Consider the following 12,640-nt stretch of genomic DNA (forward strand, 5'->3'; position numbering starts at 1 on the left):
CGTAGATTTTGATTTGCGAAAACCAAATTGTTGATTCGATAAAACGTTGTATTTGTTTAGGTATGACATAAGGCGGTTGTTAATTAATTTCTCAATAACTTTAGAAATAGCTGGTAAGACCGATATGGGCCTGTAATTATTAACATCATCCGTCTCTCCACTCTTATGTACCGGTGTAACTAAAGATCTCTTAAGCGGTGTGGGAAAAACTCCATCCTTAAAACAGAGGTTAGTAAGGTAACTAATTACAGGGGCAACCAATTTAACAGCTAGTTTAAGAAATTTGGTTGTGATGCCGTCCCATCCAGGGGCACTGTCCGGTCTCAAGCCCATGACAATGCTGCATACCTCCTGCGGGTCTGTGTCTATAAGGGCAAATGAAGACGTTGTCCAGGTGGGGGTATTGTCTAACAAAAGATCTTGGGTTACACCTGGGTCATTATTAATAATGTTCTCAGCCAAAGACCTACCCACATTAGCAAAAAAATTATTAGCGAAATTAACTGAGTCTACAGGACATGAATTAATGGTTAATAAATCTAGGTTTGAAGTTTTAGTAGATTTATAGTGAGTAATTTCTTTAAGAGTTTTCCACAATTTTTTTGAATTTTTACAAGCATTTGTTAACTGTGTTCTTTCATAATTACGTTTAATCTTTTTTAATAGGTTATTGCAGTAATTGCGATACCTTTTATATGTGACCTTAAGGATCTCGTTAAATGGTTCCATCCGTGTTTGTTGTTGTAGCCTATTCCGGTTTCTGATACATCGTAGTAGGCCAGGAGTCATCCATGGTTTTATTATGCGCTGTGTTCTAGACATAGATTTTGTAGTTTTACTCATCTCAAGAGCATGTCTTAACTTTAGAATTAATTGGTCGGCCACAAATCTTGGGTCATTACTAGAAAGAAGGGATTCAATGTTTCCGTTCGATAGGTTTTTGATTGCAGTTTCATAATTTACAGATATAATTTTTTTCATTATTTGTTCGTTTTGTTTATTGTTTGTTAATGTTAAAAAGGTTGTTAGGTGGTCTGTTATTGATGTGTTTAGAACAGCGCAGTAAGCCGAGTATTTGTAATTATTAATTTTGATCATGAAGTGATCTAGGCAGTTAGTTAGCCTAGTTGGGAACGTGTGACCAGCTAGGATACCATGAAAAGAGAGCATATTTAGGTATTGTTGTCTATTTAGATTTTCATATGTCGACTCGCTCTGCCTATGGATCAGGTTGATATTTATGTCACCAGTTATTATTATATTAGATGATTGATAATTGTTAAGAAAGCTATTTAAGGAGTTAATAAAGTTTGAAGCGTTGAGGTTAGATGGTGACCGGTAAATACCTAAGATAGTACAATCATTTATTATGATTTGGATACAGGTGGAGTTTTCAATTTTTATTTCTTTTAGTTTAGCTTTTAAATTATTTTTTATGTATACTACTACTCCATCGTTCTGGTTTTGATTAAATTTAGTTGCCAAGCTATCGTAATTGTTAAGAGGGGGTAAGGGTATATTGGGGTTAATACGACACTCAGATAAAATTAAAATATCAACCTCAAATTCCAGTTCAGAGAGAGTCAACATTAAGTCGTCAAAATTTCCATATACACTCCTTATATTTTGGGACACTAATGTTAAATTTGAAATCCTCACGGGTACATATTTTTTGAGGTCCCTAAGGTCACATTGTAGAGATGTCGCAACCTCGGAGTCGTCAATTTCATTTAAAATATTATTATCACAGTTCATAAAAAATAACTATAAAGTTCGATGGGTTTGCTGTAGTGGTAGGCTTGTAGGTATATCTTGTAGAAAAGAAATTACGACCATTTAGCAGGCTATTATAATTGTTATTACTACAACCATAGGCCCAGACTGGGGCCGCGAGCCAAGTCCGCATATTGTGCGGTCCCACTCGCCATCCCCGCAAGGGCCCACTGCCGTAGTTGTGTGTAGTGCAATTTAAAATCAGTTTAGTACAAATTATATACATTACAGTAGATGGATGTTTGTTAGAGTGTGCTTGTGTAGTATGTGTGTGTATTTTATAACTTAAGAAAGATAACAAGTGATATTCATATTTTTTATAGATAATAAGTATACTTACGCTAGGACGGCATGCAATGTAGCTTAGGCCACTTTGAACTCTGTTCGGCTCAGAATAAAATGCATTGTTTACATTGTTGTTCGTGGTAAGATCTGAGGAACAAAACTCTGTCGCCTTTTGCAACCCTAGTCCGCGCGAGCACGCGCCGGTTTGACATCGGCCCGAGATCGCGCCGACCAGAGTCGCATAGACGCTACAAATTAGAAAATACATACTTGTCACAATAACTATAAGCGAACATAGTCAGGTTGAATTTGACAGCTGTGTTATTTGTGTTTCACTGGTCACTTGAATGATTTTAGAATTGTCTTCCTTTCGTAAATATACACTCCCGTACGCCGTCCAACAATATTTGAACACATTTTGGCGCTTTAGTTCGCGGGCAAGGAAATATAAGCGAGAGGCTTTTGGCGTTAGTTGCTCGGATACAAACACAGGGGTGTCTTCCGAGAATCGAAGCCCAAGATGTTTCGCGCGCAGTTTTTGGCCACTAGAAGTATTAAATACTTTACACAACCGAAGTATGTCATTTTTTACGATGGTGGATGTGGTTTCGATCACAATCGGGGTCGACTGCGGACGGTCTTGCTTGCCGCGGGTCCGGTAAACGTCTTTGATGTCGGCTTGTGTAAGGGTGTACTTTATAGATTTGGATAAATTTATAACCATTTCTATGAGGTCCGACTTTGTCTCTTCGGATTTTTTTGGCACATTTTTCAATTCAAAGTTTGATTTGCGACTATTTTTGGCGAGGTCCTCTATCTTGTCTTCTAGGATTACGATTGATTTTTTGTCTTCAATAGATTGTTTCTCGAGAAGTTCAATTTTTTTCTTAGATTCTTCGTTTTGTGACGAAAGGAAGTCAATCGAGTTTTCTATTTTTCTATTTGTGGCCTGAATTTCTTTCAGCGTTTGTGTGTTTCCCCGTATTTCTATAAGTTGTGTTTCCATCATAGCTTTCATTTCGTTCTTAAATTGTGTAAAATCGGCACAAAGCTCATGTTCCCGTTTTCTTTTATGTCGCGTAGTTGCGAAGTTTGGTTGCGTTTGCGTTAGACTATCCTGCGAGTCGTGCGAGTGCAACTCGTGCGCGTCCGCGTCCAGTCCTTTTAAGTCCGCCTCGGAATGCGATTTATTGAGCTGCGATTCATCGGCCATTGTACTAGGCGATAATGAGTCTAAGGAGATTGTGAACAAGTGATACCTGCGCGGGCGCTGACGTCAGTCGCGACGCTCTGCCAATTAGGTGCGGGGGGCGTGGTTTAGATGACGTGTGCGCGCACTCGTTTAGCGGAGTTATTCACAATGGGCACTCACTCGGCAATTGTAATGTGTGTAATGTAATGGATGCACACTTTGACTCTGCGCATCATTTTAAAAAATCTCTTCGCTCCTGCTTAGCAAAAAATAATAGCATAGTATAAGTTAATGATATTCACTTAAGGTAGTTATTAGTAATCTCTGCATTGTTATTGTTATTGTAAAACAACTAAAAATAATAGTAAGTGAAGCCGTACTGATCTAAACATCTTTAATTTCGATTGTAAACAGTATTAGTCCCTGTTATAATTAATGCATTATTATTATTATTGTAAAATATGTTACGTAGATGCAGTCTTCTTACTTCATTCAATGCATGTGGTGTTTACCTTTAAGTAATTTGATACGTTCGAGCAATGAAACACCGATTTGGACTGACATTGCGTTTATTGAGCAAATATGTCGGTACTTGTAGCTTTACCGAGCTACCTACATATCTACCATACATAACATTGTCCTCCTCTTAATTAACCAAAACATTTCTTAAACTATCACAATAATGATTCATCATAGATGAGACATAAATAAAAAGATAGTTATTACAATTTGAACCTTTTCGTCTAGGTAATAAGGTCGATGTTCACCAAGGTCGAATTGGTGCCATGACTATGAAATAAAGGACATATTTATTACGTCCCAGGTCTAATATGCATGCATGTAACTATTAGCGATTAAGTCAGGCAAACATAAAAACGTAGGTACTAACTTTAATACAATATGCATGGTACATGGACAATATAATCTTTATTAGTATACGCATAAGGCGTACTGGCAAAGGGACGAATAATTTCTACTGACTACATTTGTTTTAATCTTTCTAAACAACGGACAGCAGCTTCCCGGCGCAAACGTTCATGTTTTGTCGGAGTCCCCGAGGGCGTGCCATACTCTTCCTCGCCTCCACCTTCCCCGTCATTTTGATCCGTATCGTCAGCGGGCAACCCCGTGACTTCCGGGATGTCTACCTGGACTTTGTCCGCAGGCTGATCGGATACGGATGATATATTAATAGGTGCCTTAGTGTCAATCTCACTGAGCGTAAATCTCGACTTTCTGAAATGCAGTTGATCTACGTGTCGTTTATGTGTGCGGCCGTCACTCGTTCGCACTACATAAGATACGGGTCCTTCTCGCGCGAGCACCTGGCCCTCGGCCCACTTGTGCGCTCCGCGCGCGTAGTCTCGCACCAGCACCTCGGCCCCCGGCTCGGCCTGACGTAGCGCGTGGCCCTCGCTGCGCCGCTCGCTGGCCCGCTGCGCGGTGCGCACCACGTCCGCGGTGTCAGGCCGCAGTAGGTCGAGGCGACCGCGCAGCCGCCGCCCTAGAAGCGCCACTGCCGGTACTTTCTTAGTAGTGCTGTGTTCAGTATTTCTGTACATGAACAGAAACCTACTGAGAGCCGTGACGTCCTTCTCAATCTCGATAACGGCTTTTTTTAACACTCGCTTAATGGTACGCACCGCATTCTCGGCCGCGCCATTGCTGGCCGGATGATAAGGAGCTACTAAGGTGTGTCGAATTCCGTTACGTCTGAGATAAGAGCTGAATTCGGCCGACGAAAACGGAGGCCCGTTGTCGGTGACTACTTGTTTCGGCAGGCCGAAGCGTGCGAATAGTGTTCGCAAACAATTAATTACAACAGAGGCAGATCCCGTTTTAATTTTTTCAACCTCTATCCACTTAGAGTGAGCGTCGATTATAACTAAATAGTACACATTATTAAATGGCCCTAGAAAATCTAAGTTTAATCTCGCCCAGGGTTCCACTGGCCACGGCCACGAGTGCAGCGGCGCGGGCGCCGGCGCAGGGCGCTGGGCGCGGCACGCGGCGCACTGCTCCGCCACCCGCTCGATGTCCGCGTCCAGTGTGTCCCACCAAACGTAATTCCGCGCGATTTGTTTCATCTTTACTATGCCGGGGTGGCCACCGTGTAATTCATTCAATACCGCAACTCGTAAAGATTTTGGAATAACCACTCGATATCCCCATATTAAACAACCCTGGTCTATGTTCAGCGATTCTTTCCGATTAAAATAAGGTTTTTCTGAGTCATTGCTATTATTTGGCCATCCGAACATAACGTATCCGTAAATTTTGCTCAGAAGGGGGTCTTTCGCCAACTCACTTTTAACCTCCTTAAAACTAAGTGGAAAATCCCCTTCTACAAAATTTAAATAGCTACAACCCTCGTCTTTCATACTCGGCCTATTTTCACTAACTAAAGGAAGACGAGAAAGAGCGTCCGCATAACAGTTACGCTCTGATCGGATAAATTCAATATTAAAATCATACGCGGCTAACTTTACCGCGTAACGCTGCAAACGGCTTGCCGCAGTCACCGGGAGCCCTTTGTTTTTGCCAAATATGTAGCTGAGTGCCCTGTGGTCCGTCCGCAATGTGAACTTCCGCCCATACAAATACTGGTGGTGCTTAGTGACCCCAAACACGATCGCCAGCGCCTCCTTGTCGAGTTGTGAGTAGTTGCACTCGGCGGCGTTCAGAGTGCGCGAAGCGCAGCACAGAGGTCGCTCCACGCCATCCGCGCCCCGTTGTGTCAAAGCCGCGCCCAGGCCGTAAGGGCTGCTGTCCACCGAAAGAATTAGAGACAGTGATGGATTATAGTGTGCTAACACAGGAGCACTGCTTAACACTTTCTTAATTTTTTTAAAGGCGATATCACATGATTCGTCCCAATTCCATTTAACGTTTTTCTTTAAAAGACTGTACATTGGTTTTAAAATGTCGCTCATATTAGCACAGAATTTCGCATAAAAATTAACAAGTCCCATAAAACTTTTAAGTTGCGTTATATTTGAGGGGGCCGGGGCATTAACAATAGCAGCAATTTTACGTTCATCCGTATGCAGACCATACTTATCAATTCTGTAGCCCAGATAGTTTACACTGTCTTTAAAAAATTGACATTTAGCAAAATTAATTCGTAAACCGTTCTCTTTTAATCTCTGTAAAACCGCTCTTAAGTTAGACATATGCGTTGCCCTGTCTTTCCCCGTTACACAGATATCATCGGCGAACACGGCCGTCGACGGCAAACCACTCAACGTCTCCTCCATGATCTTTTGAAAGTTTTCGGGAATACACTTTATTCCGAACGGAACGCGTTTGTATACAAATGTACCTACGTGAGTGGTTATGGCCGTCATCGGCCGTGACTCCTCCTCCAAAACACATTGCTGAAAGGCGTTAGACAGGTCCAGTTTCGTGTATTGCTCGCCTCCGCCCAAAAGGGCAAACAGGTCCTCGATCCGCGGCAGCGGGTAATGAAAATCTTTTAACCGCGGATTTATTGTTATTTTATAGTCGCCACAAATACGTATGGTGCCATTTGCTTTTACTACAGGCACTATAGGGGTTCCATATTCTGATCTGTCAACTTTATAAACAACCCCCTCCCGCTGTAAGCGATCGAGCTCCTGTTCCACGCGCTCGCGAAGCGCCAACGGTAGCGCCCGCGCCTTAACGAACACCGGCGTGTCGTCCTTGAGGCGGAGCTGAAGTCGCGACCTGAACGTGCCTAACCCTCCAGCGAACACTTCAGGAAACTCTTGCTTAAGAGATTCTGCCATCGAGTCCTCACCTTGAAAATTGATACAATCGGTAACCTTTAATTTTAATCGTCTAATCCAAGTACGGCCCATCAAAGGAGGACCGCCATTTTCGATTACATATAACTTCAGTCTATCCACATTGTTACCATATCCTACTTCTACATCCAAATATCCTACTGTCTCGATAGCGTCTCCAATGTATGACCTAAAACGTAACATTTTATTTTGTAAAGGCAAATGAGAAAAACATCTATCATAATAGTCTTTAGATATAGCCGAAATTCTGCTACCCGTGTCGACTTCAAATTTGCACCGTATTTTCTGCACAGTAAGCGTTACGTAGAAGGGGCCGTCCCCAATGTCCACATCATTGTCAATTTTATAAAAATGGCAATCACTGTCATTCGAATCAGAATCGTTTAAAAAGTACTGACCTTTTGATGACTTTTTAGATACCTCCTTTCTGCACATCACTTTCAAATGGCCTTTTTCACCGCACGCGTCGCATGAAAAATGTTTGTAACGACATCTGCCCTCCGCGTGACCGGTCTTGCCGCAGCGCGCGCACGGCGCCCGCGGCGCGGCCGTCGCCGCCGCCGCCGGGCCCGCGCTCCGCCGCCGCGCCGCCCCCACGCGATGCAGCCCGTCGTCCGGCGGCGCCGACGCCGACGCCGACGCCGACGCGCCCGTCGCTGCGCCCGCCGCCGCGCCCGCCAGAGCGCCCACCGCCGCATGCTTCTCTGCCGCCTCCAGCGCCAGGGCAAGCTCCACGGCGCGCTTGTAGTCGATGGCCCGTACGGCAAATAGCCTCGACCTCATCTCCTCGCTCAGCAGCCCCGACACGAATTGATCGCGAAGGTTGACCTCGAGACCTGACCCGAAGTTACACGTTTTGGCCAGATGTTTTAAATTCTGTAGGTATTCGCGTATACTTTCTCCGTGTAGCTGCTTTCTTTGACGGAAGATGTGTCGTTCCGCTATTTCCGATCTCGCGGGTTCCAAATGCTCCCGTACTAGCTTGACTAAGTCGTCGAATGTTTTTTCCTCGGGTTTAGCGGGTGCGCACAAATCACACATAAGCTCATAACACTCCGCACCGACTAAAGTTACTAGTGACGCCACTTTTAATGTGTCGTCAATTGCGTTTAACGTGATGAATTGCTTAACCCGGCGCACGTAAGCATCCCAGTCAGACCCGACACGAAAACACTCCACCTTTCCGAGAGGCATTGTATTCAAGCTAATAAACACTAAAAAACGTAACTAAATGGGTTTTTAACACCAAAATACCGATCCCGTCGCCAATGATACGTTCGAGCAATGAAACACCGATTTGGACTGACATTGCGTTTATTGAGCAAATATGTCGGTACTTGTAGCTTTACCGAGCTACCTACATATCTACCATACATAACATAATTGTTACGCTAAGCGATAATAGTTTAAACGTTTGTAGTTATACTTAACAAAGTTTAAACAATTGTTGGTGAACCAATAAATATAAAATAAAATAAAAAGATAAAGAAAGCGTATCAGAGTAGGCTTATGCGGCATACGGATATTCAATCTACGGTGCCAACCCTCTACAGGATTATTGCTTCTGTGTTTTTGGTAACTGCAACTGATTGCTTCAGGTCCTAATTTAAGCCAAAATGTCTCCATATATCTTTTAAACAGCAACAGTTAGTTCATCGGTGACGTGTGCTTCACTCAGAATAGACACCCAACCATTATTTATTTCTTCTGCAGGTAAGTGCCAAATTGGCAGACATTCTTAGAATATTTCGACCGTTTTCGGTCGTATCAATTTTTAATTTACCGCCCTTCTTCCAGACTGCTCGATTATAGTGGTAGTAGCATCCGGTGAATACGCAATCTGGGAAAACAGAACACACACAGCCGTTTATCTGTGCTACTTCAAAATCTGATTTAAATTTGTGTATGATCACATCCATTTTTTCGCGTAGTAGTGTAAATAGTCTTCGATAAGTTTTCTCGGTTTTATCGGGCAGCAATGCGAATATAACGGGTACGACATTTGTTGATTTCCTGCTTATACTGACATCAGCATGAATCGCATACACTTGAGAAAAAGGTTTCGGAACCCTTTTATAGGTCCCGTCGGCAAAAAATTGTATATTCTCATTTGCAGTGTTTCGTAAGAACTGCTTACTTCTTTTGCTAGCAAATATCAAAATCTTGTCTTCTCTACCATCTTCTACCGTCAGGAAGGAATCAGCAAGAATTTCAGGAATCTGGACATCTTCTAGATAAGTGAATTCAGTTTTTTCCTGGCCTAAAAATTTGTGTCTCGCCCTGTACAATGAATTTTTCTTCTGTTCGTATGAACACATGACAACTTTATCGTCCTCCATCTCTGTTAATTTCTCTTCGAAGATCTTTTTCACAGGCGTCATTTTTTTGCACACTTCTGCTTTGCAATTATCTATAAAGATATCTCGAACGTTCTGATCAGGGTGGCGTTTGCAAACATGTGCACTTTCCTTCAAAACGCAGTCTCTATTTTTGTTCAATGTAACGGATGCATAGCAGCTTTCGCCCCGATTTATGCATTTCCAATTGTTGCTGTCGTTTTTATTAACATGGCTAAAGTTATATTCGTGTCCGTCGTACAACAAACAGGAGTTACCTTTTTAGATAATTTAGTTTTACTAGCCATTGCGACGGATACGAAAGTCGTACTGGATGACAGCATGACACTTCTACTTTTATCTCAAAAGTATCACTTCATATTTGTATTCATTGGTGAAGGCTTTATTTTCAGGACAATGGTGTAATTCAAGACTAGTGTGATATGGGAATGGGAATAGTTCGTAATGATCTTTAGCTTTTATGACACTATAGGTAGATGATTTTGGTAGTAGTACAAATCGAGACAAGTTGGTTTTGGTTTTAAGTTTTTAGGGTATTTTGGGACTCTGGTATTTTGACATCAGGTTGTTTTAAATTAATGGATATATGACTATATGTGTTTTTGACATTAGGTTGTATTGTGTAATAGGGTAATTTGAGTTTAGGTTCTAACGAACCGGAAACAGATTTCGTTATGGTATAAGCGACCGTTATTATTTATCGATACCGGTTCGTTTTGAAAGTAAAACAGAACTATACCTACGTACGGTATCGGTACTACCGGTATAAAACTCCAGCAAGGACAACATTTTTTTATAAGTGTATCTGAACCATTATTTACCGAGCGTTAGCGAAGGTCTCCGTTTCAGCGTGGGCAAAAATGTTCTCCTTTGCAGATCTCATTTCTCATCTGATTCTCGTGAAAATTTGTAAGCAGGTTCGTTAGTTCGATAGAATTATTCTGTGGCTTCGTTTTTTTGGAAAAAATTCAAAAAGGCAGAAATTGGCATAAAGGACTAAAGCGCCAGTAGGGTCTATGACACTTATCAGTGATTAATTCATTATGCCGCGCCGCGTGTAACGTGAGGTGCGTTGGGGTAAGTGCATCCAATTCATTCAACGAAATAAATACCTCATAAGATCACTGGTGTGTCTGCCTGTCTGTTACAGCCAATTCACATATTATTATGTCACATATAGTAAGTCGGTGCCAAAGATGGACCAGTAAAGTAAATAAATGAAATTTAAACTTATTTGCGGTCATTTTTGGTATCGTGTGACATATCAGATATAATTTTATTTATTCATAAAAACAAAGAAATAAACAAATATAATAAAACTTACTATTTAAGTACAAAAACTGTGGCGTAAAGCCAGTAACCTGTATAAAAATTGTGCGCTATGCTAACCCGAAATAATATAGCTTGGCTTACTGGTGGTTTTGGGTCTGCTGCTGGCAGAGGCCTCTGCTGGTGGTGGCTCCTTGTTGGTTCCTTCTTTATATTGGGGAAGACTTTTAAGAATATTTTTTACTAAATATTATTTATATTCGTTCTGTTTTTCGATTGCGATTCTAATGACACAATAATTTTAAAGGCAGATAATTATAAAAATATTATAAATAGGCAAAAATTTACCATAACCTATCTCAGAAATGTTTAAAATATACAATAAATAGTTCGCCATAAGAATTATGGAAAACCTATAAAAAGGACAAGCGTGATGTGATCTTAAATAAAAAAAATAAACATTAATTTAAAAATAAATGATTATTTTCCCGCCAAACATTGCCTTTAGAAAAATAGTTTTTAAAAGCATATGTGATAGGCCACCTCTTTGTTTCATATTTGTATACCTATAGCCAAACTTATCTAGTGACCTATTGTATAAGCAGTTATTGCGTAAAATGTTAGGGAAGTAAGTGTACGTCAAGTGCCATCGCTTTTGCGGGGAATTTAATGCCAATGACAAATTGACAGCTTAATGGTCATAAGTCTTTATAATTTATTTTCAACCTAAAAAAATAGGTATGATAAAAAAAACTTAATTGTATTAGAGCTACATTTGGGCTTTTCTAATTAGTTGGACCAACATAAATCGTGTTATAATTGGGAATTTTTATATTATTTCTACTCAGTCACGAGCTTTTTTGATTTTCACTGCGAAAAAAGTGTCCCCAATATTTTTGGTCCGTTTGGTTACGGTTTTCAATTGATACTTACAACCTTCTATGACTGTAACAAATTGGACAAAAGTTTTAAAATCTAAAATGTAAGTTGGGGGTACAACTAGGAATGCCTATTTATGTGATCGCCATCGATCAAAATCTTATATATGCACTTATCTCAACGCACCTCACGTTCTATGCTGCGCGGTTACATTGCCGCTCCCACCGCCGTAACTAACATCAACAACTACATCATCAAGGGTACGATCTAAGTTATTCAGCACTGAAGTAATACATACATATAATCACGCCTATTTCCCGGAGGGGTAGACGGAGACCACGGATTTCCACTTGCTACGATCCTGACATACCTCTTTCGCTTCCTTCACTTTCATAACATTCCTCATTCACGCTCGCCGGTTTAGGGTGCTCTTGACCTGGCCCCGTCTTCAGGATTTCCCCGATCTGATCAGAGAAAGTCCGCCGAGGTCTGCCCCTTCCAACTCCCGTTTCTACCTCTCCCTTATACACTCTCTTTGTTAGCCTTCTTTCACTCATTCTTTCCACGTGTCCAAACCATCTCAACATACTGAAAATATAATACCGGTATAATATCTTTTTTAATTTTAATTTTATTAATTTAACAGCGAAACAAACAGCGAATATACCACATAAAACTAAATCAGAAAATATATCAGGTAAATTAGCCAACACTCTTTTCACCTTATATATTTTCGTTGTTTTATTTTTATTCGCCAAAATTAAATTTCCGCCCTGCCGAAACTATTTATTTAAATTCCCATTAAATGAATTTTGAGCCTGATGAAAAACTGTAAAAAGTAGTAAATACAATCTTACATCTGACTTAATGAGATCTGGTTTTATTCGGTATAATTTTACAAAACGCGTATCTCGACAAAGCAATATTAAGCAGAAAACAGTCAACAATCAAATGACCTACATGACATGAACAGACAAGGAAAGCAAGATTAAATCTATTGTTTCTCTTTCTTCTTTCAATGGAACGCTTTTAGAGTTTCTGTTCCTCAAAGGAGGCCAGTGGTTAATACTAAACTAAAAGTGCTATCTTAAAAAAAC

The 12,640-nt window shown here is 40.9% G+C and overlaps 1 long non-coding RNA gene across 1 annotated transcript in view; it reads right to left on the reverse strand.

Annotated features, from left to right (window-relative positions):
• Positions 1 to 12,640, reverse strand: part of LOC134754494 (uncharacterized) — a 296,086-nt gene that overhangs the window by 32,248 nt on the left and 251,198 nt on the right. The window lies entirely within an intron of this gene.

The sequence above is a fragment of the Cydia strobilella genome, chromosome Z (genome assembly GCF_947568885.1).
Source record: "Cydia strobilella chromosome Z, ilCydStro3.1, whole genome shotgun sequence".
Taxonomy (NCBI): domain Eukaryota; kingdom Metazoa; phylum Arthropoda; class Insecta; order Lepidoptera; family Tortricidae; genus Cydia; species Cydia strobilella.